This window comes from Xenopus laevis, chromosome 6S (genome assembly GCF_017654675.1).
Source record: "Xenopus laevis strain J_2021 chromosome 6S, Xenopus_laevis_v10.1, whole genome shotgun sequence".
Taxonomy (NCBI): domain Eukaryota; kingdom Metazoa; phylum Chordata; class Amphibia; order Anura; family Pipidae; genus Xenopus; species Xenopus laevis.
This window is the reverse complement of record NC_054382.1, coordinates 82,889,481-82,905,324: the sequence shown is the minus strand read 5'-3', so window position 1 is coordinate 82,905,324 and position 15,844 is coordinate 82,889,481.

Below are 15,844 nucleotides of genomic sequence, written 5' to 3'. Positions count from 1 at the left end.
CACCCCCGGGAATATATGTCCTTCAAAATCATTCTTGCTCAGTATAGTTTTTTTTGTAGTGGTGGTAGCAGGTTCATGGTAGTAGTTCAGTTTATGATGTAGTTGTTTTTAGTGTTTTTTTATGCGTAGACTCTTGGTATGTTTATTCTCTATTTATGGAGCATTACAGCATATAGGTGTAGTAACTGAGCCTAGATTTGTCATCCTTTATGAATTGTTTACGAGTCAATTTATACCCTTGGGGGGGGGGCAATGGGCTGAACTGTGTAGATACGGCTGCTGCACCCTGTATGATCTTACAGTTCTGCATCTCTGTTGATATAATACAGTTTATCTGCGGTGTTTATATCTTTATTTTGATATGTTTTAATAGTTTGTAGTATTTTTAATAGTTTGTAGTATTGCAGCCTATAATGTGTATAGCTTGTATAGCATTAGTCGAGAGCATGCATGGGCATGTAGGGGTGGTATTGGAGGAGAGTGACCCTCACACAGGTCTTGGCCCACTGTTTAGGAATCTGTAGAAGTAAAACAACTGGACTTTACTGATAGTCTACAGAATGTAGCAGCTCTCTTTAAAATTCAAGAGAATCCTCCCATTTGTTGCTGAACAGTGTGGAAACAGATACAGCACTGTGATACAATTTTCCGAGAGGGCTGCATCTGTGCTAAAAAAAAAATGGCAATATGAATTAGGATTTGTGTTTATGTCTTTGGTCTAGTTTGTGATGAATTTTCTGTATCAATGTCTATGGATTTTTCATCTCTTTTAAGATCATGAAAACGCTTAAATAAATAGGATATCCCTGAGGTAGATTTAAAAGTGATACAGTGGATACAGATTAGGCAGTTTTGGATGTGTCAACCTTAATATTAACACACGTTTGGAAACTTCTAGCTTTGGCAAACAAATCACTTTACAATAGAGTACATTATCCTTTCTCATGTGTTTGTGGTAAGCTATGATTAAGGAAACTGCAGGGGCAGAGTGGGGAGGCATTGGCGGGTTGGGCGATGTGTGTGCCTGGGGCATTTGCCTGGCATACAGGTTGCTCCCTGGCCCTTTCGTTTGCTCTAGGATCACCGTGGAGCAATGCAAAGGGTCCCGCTGACAATTTTTTTCACTTCTGACTTGAAATAGTGTTGCACTTGGTCTACATCCACATCTTTTTTTGCACATGACAAAAAATGTTCAATATTGTCGTTATTGTATTGGATTTATCTCTTGATATTTCTGTCTCATATGTACTTTTTTTCTAAAAGTTTATTGCATTTCGAGTTTTCCTATTTTTGTCCAGTGTATTGCTTTCAAATATGTATGTAGAGTTATGGTCGCTAGGAATGCGTTTAGATGCATAGGGTGTCTTTTTGAGGTTTCTATTTTACTTTATGTACTTGTGGTGGTCATTGAAACTTGATGTGGTGTGGACATAGGTGCAAACAGGCATTTTTGCTTATTATTACACATATTGGTAGGGTTGCCACCTTTCTGGATTTCACCTGCACAGCCTGGTCTTTGGAGAGGCTGTCCAGGTTAAAAGTGCCTTTCTGGATTTCTAAATTCGGAAATCCGGACAGGACATTGAAGTGAATGACATGGTGATCAGCCAATTGCTGATCGAGACGTCATCAGTCCCGCCCCCAGGTCATCTGACCCGTCCCTAAGTCACCCTTCCCGCCACCGGCTTCATCCGGTCTGACCCCCAACATCACCGGCCCGCCCCTGACGCCTTCCAGTCCGCTCCCCTAACATCACCTCCCTGCCTTCGTCGTTATGTGGCGCGTGCCCCCAACATCATCCGGCCCAGACCCCGACGTCATCGGCCCGACCCTTGCCAGGTTTCCCCAAGGAAGATAGGTGGCAACCCTACATTCAGGGGCGGAGAGAGGCGGCGTCAGCGGGGGCGACATGTGTGCCCGGCGCATTTGCCTGGCATACAGGTTGCTCCCTGGCCCTTTCATTTGCTCTAGGATCACCGTGGAGCAATGCAAAGGGTCCCGCTGACAATTTTTTTCACTTGTGACTTGAAATAGTGTTGCACTTGGTCTACATCCACATCTTTTTTTGCACATGACCAAAAAATGTTCAATATTGTCGTTATTGTATTGGATCTATCTCTTGATATTTCTGTCTCATAGGTATTTTTTTCTAAAAGTTTATTGCATTTCATGTTTTCCTATTTACTGTCCAGTGTATTGCTTTCAAATATGTATGTAGAGTTATGGTCGCTAGGAATGCGTTGAGATGCATAGGGTGTCTTTTTGAGGTTTCTATTTTACTTTATGTACTTGTGGTGGTCATTGAAACTTGATGCGGTGTGGACATAGGTGCAAACAGGCATTTTTGCTTATTATTACACATATTGGTAGGGTTGCCACCTTTCTGGATTTCACCTGCACAGCCTGGTCTTTGGAGAGGCTGTCCAGGTTAAAAGTGCCTTTCTGGATTTCTAAATTCGGAAATCCGGACAGGACATTGAAGTGAATGACATGGTGATCAGCCAATTGCTGATCGAGACGTCATCAGTCCCGCCCCCAGGTCATCTGACCCGTCCCTAAGTCACCCTTCCCGCCACCGGCTTCATCCGGTCTGACCCCCAACATCACCGGCCCGCCCCTGACGTCTTCCAGTCCGCTCCCTTAACATCACCTCCCTGCCTTCGTCGTTATGCTGCGCGTGCCCCCAACATCATCCAGCCCAGACCCCGACGTCATCGGCCCGACCCTTGCCAGGTTTCCCCAAGGAAGATAGGTGGCAACCCTACATTCAGGGGCGGAGAGAGGCGGCGTCAGCGGGGGCGACTTGTGTGCCCGGCGCATTTGCCTGGCATACAGGTTGCTCCCTGGCCCTTTCTATTGCTCTAGGATCACCGTGGAGCAATGCAAAGGGTCCCGCTGACAATTTTTTTCACTTGTGACTTGAAATAGTGTTGCACTTGGTCTACATCCACATCTTTTTTTGCACATGACCAAAAAATGTTCAATATTGTCGTTATTGTATTGGATCTATCTCTTGATATTTCTGTCTCATAGGTATTTTTTTCTAAAAGTTTATTGCATTTCATGTTTTCCTATTTACTGTCCAGTGTATTGCTTTCAAATATGTATGTAGAGTTATGGTCGCTAGGAATGCGTTGAGATGCATAGGGTGTCTTTTTGAGGTTTCTATTTTACTTTATGTACTTGTGGTGGTCATTGAAACTTGATGCGGTGTGGACATAGGTGCAAACAGGCATTTTTGCTTATTATTACACATATTGGTAGGGTTGCCACCTTTCTGGATTTCACCTGCACAGCCTGGTCTTTGGAGAGGCTGTCCAGGTTAAAAGTGCCTTTCTGGATTTCTAAATTCGGAAATCCGGACAGGACATTGAAGTGAATGACATGGTGATCAGCCAATTGCTGATCGAGACGTCATCAGTCCCGCCCCCAGGTCATCTGACCCGTCCCTAAGTCACCCTTCCCGCCACCGGCTTCATCCGGTCTGACCCCCAACATCACCGGCCCGCCCCTGACGTCTTCCAGTCCGCTCCCCTAACATCACCTCCCTGCCTTCGTCGTTATGCTGCGCGTGCCCCCAACATCATCCAGCCCAGACCCCGACGTCATCGGCCCGACCCTTGCCAGGTTTCCCCAAGGAAGATAGGTGGCAACCCTACATTCAGGGGCGGAGAGAGGCGGCGTCAGCGGGGGCGACATGTGTGCCCGGCGCATTTGCCTGGCATACAGGTTGCTCCCTGGCCCTTTCTATTGCTCTAGGATCACCGTGGAGCAATGCAAAGGGTCCCGCTGACAATTTTTTTCACTTGTGACTTGAAATAGTGTTGCACTTGGTCTACATCCACATCTTTTTTTGCACATGACCAAAAAATGTTCAATATTGTCGTTATTGTATTGGATCTATCTCTTGATATTTCTGTCTCATAGGTATTTTTTTCTAAAAGTTTATTGCATTTCATGTTTTCCTATTTACTGTCCAGTGTATTGCTTTCAAATATGTATGTAGAGTTATGGTCGCTAGGAATGCGTTGAGATGCATAGGGTGTCTTTTTGAGGTTTCTATTTTACTTTATGTACTTGTGGTGGTCATTGAAACTTGATGCGGTGTGGACATAGGTGCAAACAGGCATTTTTGCTTATTATTACACATATTGGTAGGGTTGCCACCTTTCTGGATTTCACCTGCACAGCCTGGTCTTTGGAGAGGCTGTCCAGGTTAAAAGTGCCTTTCTGGATTTCTAAATTCGGAAATCCGGACAGGACATTGAAGTGAATGACATGGTGATCAGCCAATTGCTGATCGAGACGTCATCAGTCCCGCCCCCAGGTCATCTGACCCGTCCCTAAGTCACCCTTCCCGCCACCGGCTTCATCCGGTCTGACCCCCAACATCACCGGCCCGCCCCTGACGTCTTCCAGTCCGCTCCCCTAACATCACCTCCCTGCCTTCGTCGTTATGCTGCGCGTGCCCCCAACATCATCCAGCCCAGACCCCGACGTCATCGGCCCGACCCTTGCCAGGTTTCCCCAAGGAAGATAGGTGGCAACCCTACATTCAGGGGCGGAGAGAGGCGGCGTCAGCGGGGGCGACATGTGTGCCCGGCGCATTTGCCTGGCATACAGGTTGCTCCCTGGCCCTTTCATTTGCTCTAGGATCACCGTGGAGCAATGCAAAGGGTCCCGCTGACAATTTTTTTCACTTGTGACTTGAAATAGTGTTGCACTTGGTCTACATCCACATCTTTTTTTGCACATGACCAAAAAATGTTCAATATTGTCGTTATTGTATTGGATCTATCTCTTGATATTTCTGTCTCATAGGTATTTTTTTCTAAAAGTTTATTGCATTTCATGTTTTCCTATTTACTGTCCAGTGTATTGCTTTCAAATATGTATGTAGAGTTATGGTCGCTAGGAATGCGTTGAGATGCATAGGGTGTCTTTTTGAGGTTTCTATTTTACTTTATGTACTTGTGGTGGTCATTGAAACTTGATGCGGTGTGGACATAGGTGCAAACAGGCATTTTTGCTTATTATTACACATATTGGTAGGGTTGCCACCTTTCTGGATTTCACCTGCACAGCCTGGTCTTTGGAGAGGCTGTCCAGGTTAAAAGTGCCTTTCTGGATTTCTAAATTCGGAAATCCGGACAGGACATTGAAGTGAATGACATGGTGATCAGCCAATTGCTGATCGAGACGTCATCAGTCCCGCCCCCAGGTCATCTGACCCGTCCCTAAGTCACCCTTCCCGCCACCGGCTTCATCCGGTCTGACCCCCAACATCACCGGCCCGCCCCTGACGTCTTCCAGTCCGCTCCCCTAACATCACCTCCCTGCCTTCGTCGTTATGCTGCGCGTGCCCCCAACATCATCCAGCCCAGACCCCGACGTCATCGGCCCGACCCTTGCCAGGTTTCCCCAAGGAAGATAGGTGGCAACCCTACATTCAGGGGCGGAGAGAGGCGGCGTCAGCGGGGGCGACATGTGTGCCCGGCGCATTTGCCTGGCATACAGGTTGCTCCCTGGCCCTTTCTATTGCTCTAGGATCACCGTGGAGCAATGCAAAGGGTCCCGCTGACAATTTTTTTCACTTGTGACTTGAAATAGTGTTGCACTTGGTCTACATCCACATCTTTTTTTGCACATGACCAAAAAATGTTCAATATTGTCGTTATTGTATTGGATCTATCTCTTGATATTTCTGTCTCATAGGTATTTTTTTCTAAAAGTTTATTGCATTTCATGTTTTCCTATTTACTGTCCAGTGTATTGCTTTCAAATATGTATGTAGAGTTATGGTCGCTAGGAATGCGTTGAGATGCATAGGGTGTCTTTTTGAGGTTTCTATTTTACTTTATGTACTTGTGGTGGTCATTGAAACTTGATGCGGTGTGGACATAGGTGCAAACAGGCATTTTTGCTTATTATTACACATATTGGTAGGGTTGCCACCTTTCTGGATTTCACCTGCACAGCCTGGTCTTTGGAGAGGCTGTCCAGGTTAAAAGTGCCTTTCTGGATTTCTAAATTCGGAAATCCGGACAGGACATTGAAGTGAATGACATGGTGATCAGCCAATTGCTGATCGAGACGTCATCAGTCCCGCCCCCAGGTCATCTGACCCGTCCCTAAGTCACCCTTCCCGCCACCGGCTTCATCCGGTCTGACCCCCAACATCACCGGCCCGCCCCTGACGTCTTCCAGTCCGCTCCCCTAACATCACCTCCCTGCCTTCGTCGTTATGCTGCGCGTGCCCCCAACATCATCCAGCCCAGACCCCGACGTCATCGGCCCGACCCTTGCCAGGTTTCCCCAAGGAAGATAGGTGGCAACCCTACATTCAGGGGCGGAGAGAGGCGGCGTCAGCGGGGGCGACATGTGTGCCCGGCGCATTTGCCTGGCATACAGGTTGCTCCCTGGCCCTTTCATTTGCTCTAGGATCACCGTGGAGCAATGCAAAGGGTCCCGCTGACAATTTTTTTCACTTGTGACTTGAAATAGTGTTGCACTTGGTCTACATCCACATCTTTTTTTGCACATGACCAAAAAATGTTCAATATTGTCGTTATTGTATTGGATCTATCTCTTGATATTTCTGTCTCATAGGTATTTTTTTCTAAAAGTTTATTGCATTTCATGTTTTCCTATTTACTGTCCAGTGTATTGCTTTCAAATATGTATGTAGAGTTATGGTCGCTAGGAATGCGTTGAGATGCATAGGGTGTCTTTTTGAGGTTTCTATTTTACTTTATGTACTTGTGGTGGTCATTGAAACTTGATGCGGTGTGGACATAGGTGCAAACAGGCATTTTTGCTTATTATTACACATATTGGTAGGGTTGCCACCTTTCTGGATTTCACCTGCACAGCCTGGTCTTTGGAGAGGCTGTCCAGGTTAAAAGTGCCTTTCTGGATTTCTAAATTCGGAAATCCGGACAGGACATTGAAGTGAATGACATGGTGATCAGCCAATTGCTGATCGAGACGTCATCAGTCCCGCCCCCAGGTCATCTGACCCGTCCCTAAGTCACCCTTCCCGCCACCGGCTTCATCCGGTCTGACCCCCAACATCACCGGCCCGCCCCTGACGCCTTCCAGTCCGCTCCCCTAACATCACCTCCCTGCCTTCGTCGTTATGCTGCGCGTGCCCCCAACATCATCCAGCCCAGACCCCGACGTCATCGGCCCGACCCTTGCCAGGTTTCCCCAAGGAAGATAGGTGGCAACCCTACATTCAGGGGCGGAGAGAGGCGGCGTCAGCGGGGGCGACATGTGTGCCCGGCGCATTTGCCTGGCATACAGGTTGCTCCCTGGCCCTTTCATTTGCTCTAGGATCACCGTGGAGCAATGCAAAGGGTCCCGCTGACAATTTTTTTCACTTGTGACTTGAAATAGTGTTGCACTTGGTCTACATCCACATCTTTTTTTGCACATGACCAAAAAATGTTCAATATTGTCGTTATTGTATTGGATCTATCTCTTGATATTTCTGTCTCATAGGTATTTTTTTCTAAAAGTTTATTGCATTTCATGTTTTCCTATTTACTGTCCAGTGTATTGCTTTCAAATATGTATGTAGAGTTATGGTCGCTAGGAATGCGTTGAGATGCATAGGGTGTCTTTTTGAGGTTTCTATTTTACTTTATGTACTTGTGGTGGTCATTGAAACTTGATGCGGTGTGGACATAGGTGCAAACAGGCATTTTTGCTTATTATTACACATATTGGTAGGGTTGCCACCTTTCTGGATTTCACCTGCACAGCCTGGTCTTTGGAGAGGCTGTCCAGGTTAAAAGTGCCTTTCTGGATTTCTAAATTCGGAAATCCGGACAGGACATTGAAGTGAATGACATGGTGATCAGCCAATTGCTGATCGAGACGTCATCAGTCCCGCCCCCAGGTCATCTGACCCGTCCCTAAGTCACCCTTCCCGCCACCGGCTTCATCCGGTCTGACCCCCAACATCACCGGCCCGCCCCTGACGTCTTCCAGTCCGCTCCCCTAACATCACCTCCCTGCCTTCGTCGTTATGCTGCGCGTGCCCCCAACATCATCCAGCCCAGACCCCGACGTCATCGGCCCGACCCTTGCCAGGTTTCCCCAAGGAAGATAGGTGGCAACCCTACATTCAGGGGCGGAGAGAGGCGGCGTCAGCGGGGGCGACATGTGTGCCCGGCGCATTTGCCTGGCATACAGGTTGCTCCCTGGCCCTTTCATTTGCTCTAGGATCACCGTGGAGCAATGCAAAGGGTCCCGCTGACAATTTTTTTCACTTGTGACTTGAAATAGTGTTGCACTTGGTCTACATCCACATCTTTTTTTGCACATGACCAAAAAATGTTCAATATTGTCGTTATTGTATTGGATCTATCTCTTGATATTTCTGTCTCATAGGTATTTTTTTCTAAAAGTTTATTGCATTTCATGTTTTCCTATTTACTGTCCAGTGTATTGCTTTCAAATATGTATGTAGAGTTATGGTCGCTAGGAATGCGTTGAGATGCATAGGGTGTCTTTTTGAGGTTTCTATTTTACTTTATGTACTTGTGGTGGTCATTGAAACTTGATGCGGTGTGGACATAGGTGCAAACAGGCATTTTTGCTTATTATTACACATATTGGTAGGGTTGCCACCTTTCTGGATTTCACCTGCACAGCCTGGTCTTTGGAGAGGCTGTCCAGGTTAAAAGTGCCTTTCTGGATTTCTAAATTCGGAAATCCGGACAGGACATTGAAGTGAATGACATGGTGATCAGCCAATTGCTGATCGAGACGTCATCAGTCCCGCCCCCAGGTCATCTGACCCGTCCCTAAGTCACCCTTCCCGCCACCGGCTTCATCCGGTCTGACCCCCAACATCACCGGCCCGCCCCTGACGCCTTCCAGTCCGCTCCCCTAACATCACCTCCCTGCCTTCGTCGTTATGCTGCGCGTGCCCCCAACATCATCCAGCCCAGACCCCGACGTCATCGGCCCGACCCTTGCCAGGTTTCCCCAAGGAAGATAGGTGGCAACCCTACATTCAGGGGCGGAGAGAGGCGGCGTCAGCGGGGGCGACATGTGTGCCCGGCGCATTTGCCTGGCATACAGGTTGCTCCCTGGCCCTTTCATTTGCTCTAGGATCACCGTGGAGCAATGCAAAGGGTCCCGCTGACAATTTTTTTCACTTGTGACTTGAAATAGTGTTGCACTTGGTCTACATCCACATCTTTTTTTGCACATGACCAAAAAATGTTCAATATTGTCGTTATTGTATTGGATCTATCTCTTGATATTTCTGTCTCATAGGTATTTTTTTCTAAAAGTTTATTGCATTTCATGTTTTCCTATTTACTGTCCAGTGTATTGCTTTCAAATATGTATGTAGAGTTATGGTCGCTAGGAATGCGTTGAGATGCATAGGGTGTCTTTTTGAGGTTTCTATTTTACTTTATGTACTTGTGGTGGTCATTGAAACTTGATGCGGTGTGGACATAGGTGCAAACAGGCATTTTTGCTTATTATTACACATATTGGTAGGGTTGCCACCTTTCTGGATTTCACCTGCACAGCCTGGTCTTTGGAGAGGCTGTCCAGGTTAAAAGTGCCTTTCTGGATTTCTAAATTCGGAAATCCGGACAGGACATTGAAGTGAATGACATGGTGATCAGCCAATTGCTGATCGAGACGTCATCAGTCCCGCCCCCAGGTCATCTGACCCGTCCCTAAGTCACCCTTCCCGCCACCGGCTTCATCCGGTCTGACCCCCAACATCACCGGCCCGCCCCTGACGCCTTCCAGTCCGCTCCCCTAACATCACCTCCCTGCCTTCGTCGTTATGCTGCGCGTGCCCCCAACATCATCCGGCCCAGACCCCGACGTCATCGGCCCGACCCTTGCCAGGTTTCCCCAAGGAAGATAGGTGGCAACCCTACATTCAGGGGCGGAGAGAGGCGGCGTCAGCGGGGGCGACATGTGTGCCCGGCGCATTTGCCTGGCATACAGGTTGCTCCCTGGCCCTTTCATTTGCTCTAGGATCACCGTGGAGCAATGCAAAGGGTCCCGCTGACAATTTTTTTCACTTGTGACTTGAAATAGTGTTGCACTTGGTCTACATCCACATCTTTTTTTGCACATGACCAAAAAATGTTCAATATTGTCGTTATTGTATTGGATCTATCTCTTGATATTTCTGTCTCATAGGTATTTTTTTCTAAAAGTTTATTGCATTTCATGTTTTCCTATTTACTGTCCAGTGTATTGCTTTCAAATATGTATGTAGAGTTATGGTCGCTAGGAATGCGTTGAGATGCATAGGGTGTCTTTTTGAGGTTTCTATTTTACTTTATGTACTTGTGGTGGTCATTGAAACTTGATGCGGTGTGGACATAGGTGCAAACAGGCATTTTTGCTTATTATTACACATATTGGTAGGGTTGCCACCTTTCTGGATTTCACCTGCACAGCCTGGTCTTTGGAGAGGCTGTCCAGGTTAAAAGTGCCTTTCTGGATTTCTAAATTCGGAAATCCGGACAGGACATTGAAGTGAATGACATGGTGATCAGCCAATTGCTGATCGAGACGTCATCAGTCCCGCCCCCAGGTCATCTGACCCGTCCCTAAGTCACCCTTCCCGCCACCGGCTTCATCCGGTCTGACCCCCAACATCACCGGCCCGCCCCTGACGTCTTCCAGTCCGCTCCCCTAACATCACCTCCCTGCCTTCGTCGTTATGCTGCGCGTGCCCCCAACATCATCCAGCCCAGACCCCGACGTCATCGGCCCGACCCTTGCCAGGTTTCCCCAAGGAAGATAGGTGGCAACCCTACATTCAGGGGCGGAGAGAGGCGGCGTCAGCGGGGGCGACATGTGTGCCCGGCGCATTTGCCTGGCATACAGGTTGCTCCCTGGCCCTTTCATTTGCTCTAGGATCACCGTGGAGCAATGCAAAGGGTCCCGCTGACAATTTTTTTCACTTGTGACTTGAAATAGTGTTGCACTTGGTCTACATCCACATCTTTTTTTGCACATGACCAAAAAATGTTCAATATTGTCGTTATTGTATTGGATCTATCTCTTGATATTTCTGTCTCATAGGTATTTTTTTCTAAAAGTTTATTGCATTTCATGTTTTCCTATTTACTGTCCAGTGTATTGCTTTCAAATATGTATGTAGAGTTATGGTCGCTAGGAATGCGTTGAGATGCATAGGGTGTCTTTTTGAGGTTTCTATTTTACTTTATGTACTTGTGGTGGTCATTGAAACTTGATGCGGTGTGGACATAGGTGCAAACAGGCATTTTTGCTTATTATTACACATATTGGTAGGGTTGCCACCTTTCTGGATTTCACCTGCACAGCCTGGTCTTTGGAGAGGCTGTCCAGGTTAAAAGTGCCTTTCTGGATTTCTAAATTCGGAAATCCGGACAGGACATTGAAGTGAATGACATGGTGATCAGCCAATTGCTGATCGAGACGTCATCAGTCCCGCCCCCAGGTCATCTGACCCGTCCCTAAGTCACCCTTCCCGCCACCGGCTTCATCCGGTCTGACCCCCAACATCACCGGCCCGCCCCTGACGCCTTCCAGTCCGCTCCCCTAACATCACCTCCCTGCCTTCGTCGTTATGCTGCGCGTGCCCCCAACATCATCCAGCCCAGACCCCGACGTCATCGGCCCGACCCTTGCCAGGTTTCCCCAAGGAAGATAGGTGGCAACCCTACATTCAGGGGCGGAGAGAGGCGGCGTCAGCGGGGGCGACATGTGTGCCCGGCGCATTTGCCTGGCATACAGGTTGCTCCCTGGCCCTTTCATTTGCTCTAGGATCACCGTGGAGCAATGCAAAGGGTCCCGCTGACAATTTTTTTCACTTGTGACTTGAAATAGTGTTGCACTTGGTCTACATCCACATCTTTTTTTGCACATGACCAAAAAATGTTCAATATTGTCGTTATTGTATTGGATCTATCTCTTGATATTTCTGTCTCATAGGTATTTTTTTCTAAAAGTTTATTGCATTTCATGTTTTCCTATTTACTGTCCAGTGTATTGCTTTCAAATATGTATGTAGAGTTATGGTCGCTAGGAATGCGTTGAGATGCATAGGGTGTCTTTTTGAGGTTTCTATTTTACTTTATGTACTTGTGGTGGTCATTGAAACTTGATGCGGTGTGGACATAGGTGCAAACAGGCATTTTTGCTTATTATTACACATATTGGTAGGGTTGCCACCTTTCTGGATTTCACCTGCACAGCCTGGTCTTTGGAGAGGCTGTCCAGGTTAAAAGTGCCTTTCTGGATTTCTAAATTCGGAAATCCGGACAGGACATTGAAGTGAATGACATGGTGATCAGCCAATTGCTGATCGAGACGTCATCAGTCCCGCCCCCAGGTCATCTGACCCGTCCCTAAGTCACCCTTCCCGCCACCGGCTTCATCCGGTCTGACCCCCAACATCACCGGCCCGCCCCTGACGTCTTCCAGTCCGCTCCCCTAACATCACCTCCCTGCCTTCGTCGTTATGCTGCGCGTGCCCCCAACATCATCCAGCCCAGACCCCGACGTCATCGGCCCGACCCTTGCCAGGTTTCCCCAAGGAAGATAGGTGGCAACCCTACATTCAGGGGCGGAGAGAGGCGGCGTCAGCGGGGGCGACATGTGTGCCCGGCGCATTTGCCTGGCATACAGGTTGCTCCCTGGCCCTTTCATTTGCTCTAGGATCACCGTGGAGCAATGCAAAGGGTCCCGCTGACAATTTTTTTCACTTGTGACTTGAAATAGTGTTGCACTTGGTCTACATCCACATCTTTTTTTGCACATGACCAAAAAATGTTCAATATTGTCGTTATTGTATTGGATCTATCTCTTGATATTTCTGTCTCATAGGTATTTTTTTCTAAAAGTTTATTGCATTTCATGTTTTCCTATTTACTGTCCAGTGTATTGCTTTCAAATATGTATGTAGAGTTATGGTCGCTAGGAATGCGTTGAGATGCATAGGGTGTCTTTTTGAGGTTTCTATTTTACTTTATGTACTTGTGGTGGTCATTGAAACTTGATGCGGTGTGGACATAGGTGCAAACAGGCATTTTTGCTTATTATTACACATATTGGTAGGGTTGCCACCTTTCTGGATTTCACCTGCACAGCCTGGTCTTTGGAGAGGCTGTCCAGGTTAAAAGTGCCTTTCTGGATTTCTAAATTCGGAAATCCGGACAGGACATTGAAGTGAATGACATGGTGATCAGCCAATTGCTGATCGAGACGTCATCAGTCCCGCCCCCAGGTCATCTGACCCGTCCCTAAGTCACCCTTCCCGCCACCGGCTTCATCCGGTCTGACCCCCAACATCACCGGCCCGCCCCTGACGTCTTCCAGTCCGCTCCCCTAACATCACCTCCCTGCCTTCGTCGTTATGCTGCGCGTGCCCCCAACATCATCCAGCCCAGACCCCGACGTCATCGGCCCGACCCTTGCCAGGTTTCCCCAAGGAAGATAGGTGGCAACCCTACATTCAGGGGCGGAGAGAGGCGGCGTCAGCGGGGGCGACATGTGTGCCCGGCGCATTTGCCTGGCATACAGGTTGCTCCCTGGCCCTTTCATTTGCTCTAGGATCACCGTGGAGCAATGCAAAGGGTCCCGCTGACAATTTTTTTCACTTGTGACTTGAAATAGTGTTGCACTTGGTCTACATCCACATCTTTTTTTGCACATGACCAAAAAATGTTCAATATTGTCGTTATTGTATTGGATCTATCTCTTGATATTTCTGTCTCATAGGTATTTTTTTCTAAAAGTTTATTGCATTTCATGTTTTCCTATTTACTGTCCAGTGTATTGCTTTCAAATATGTATGTAGAGTTATGGTCGCTAGGAATGCGTTGAGATGCATAGGGTGTCTTTTTGAGGTTTCTATTTTACTTTATGTACTTGTGGTGGTCATTGAAACTTGATGCGGTGTGGACATAGGTGCAAACAGGCATTTTTGCTTATTATTACACATATTGGTAGGGTTGCCACCTTTCTGGATTTCACCTGCACAGCCTGGTCTTTGGAGAGGCTGTCCAGGTTAAAAGTGCCTTTCTGGATTTCTAAATTCGGAAATCCGGACAGGACATTGAAGTGAATGACATGGTGATCAGCCAATTGCTGATCGAGACGTCATCAGTCCCGCCCCCAGGTCATCTGACCCGTCCCTAAGTCACCCTTCCCGCCACCGGCTTCATCCGGTCTGACCCCCAACATCACCGGCCCGCCCCTGACGTCTTCCAGTCCGCTCCCCTAACATCACCTCCCTGCCTTCGTCGTTATGCTGCGCGTGCCCCCAACATCATCCAGCCCAGACCCCGACGTCATCGGCCCGACCCTTGCCAGGTTTCCCCAAGGAAGATAGGTGGCAACCCTACATTCAGGGGCGGAGAGAGGCGGCGTCAGCGGGGGCGACATGTGTGCCCGGCGCATTTGCCTGGCATACAGGTTGCTCCCTGGCCCTTTCTATTGCTCTAGGATCACCGTGGAGCAATGCAAAGGGTCCCGCTGACAATTTTTTTCACTTGTGACTTGAAATAGTGTTGCACTTGGTCTACATCCACATCTTTTTTTGCACATGACCAAAAAATGTTCAATATTGTCGTTATTGTATTGGATCTATCTCTTGATATTTCTGTCTCATAGGTATTTTTTTCTAAAAGTTTATTGCATTTCATGTTTTCCTATTTACTGTCCAGTGTATTGCTTTCAAATATGTATGTAGAGTTATGGTCGCTAGGAATGCGTTGAGATGCATAGGGTGTCTTTTTGAGGTTTCTATTTTACTTTATGTACTTGTGGTGGTCATTGAAACTTGATGCGGTGTGGACATAGGTGCAAACAGGCATTTTTGCTTATTATTACACATATTGGTAGGGTTGCCACCTTTCTGGATTTCACCTGCACAGCCTGGTCTTTGGAGAGGCTGTCCAGGTTAAAAGTGCCTTTCTGGATTTCTAAATTCGGAAATCCGGACAGGACATTGAAGTGAATGACATGGTGATCAGCCAATTGCTGATCGAGACGTCATCAGTCCCGCCCCCAGGTCATCTGACCCGTCCCTAAGTCACCCTTCCCGCCACCGGCTTCATCCGGTCTGACCCCCAACATCACCGGCCCGCCCCTGACGTCTTCCAGTCCGCTCCCCTAACATCACCTCCCTGCCTTCGTCGTTATGCTGCGCGTGCCCCCAACATCATCCAGCCCAGACCCCGACGTCATCGGCCCGACCCTTGCCAGGTTTCCCCAAGGAAGATAGGTGGCAACCCTACATTCAGGGGCGGAGAGAGGCGGCGTCAGCGGGGGCGACATGTGTGCCCGGCGCATTTGCCTGGCATACAGGTTGCTCCCTGGCCCTTTCTATTGCTCTAGGATCACCGTGGAGCAATGCAAAGGGTCCCGCTGACAATTTTTTTCACTTGTGACTTGAAATAGTGTTGCACTTGGTCTACATCCACATCTTTTTTTGCACATGACCAAAAAATGTTCAATATTGTCGTTATTGTATTGGATCTATCTCTTGATATTTCTGTCTCATAGGTATTTTTTTCTAAAAGTTTATTGCATTTCATGTTTTCCTATTTACTGTCCAGTGTATTGCTTTCAAATATGTATGTAGAGTTATGGTCGCTAGGAATGCGTTGAGATGCATAGGGTGTCTTTTTGAGGTTTCTATTTTACTTTATGTACTTGTGGTGGTCATTGAAACTTGATGCGGTGTGGACATAGGTGCAAACAGGCATTTTTGCTTATTATTACACATATTGGTAGGGTTGCCACCTTTCTGGATTTCACCTGCACAGCCTGGTCTTTGGAGAGGCTGTCCAGGTTAAAA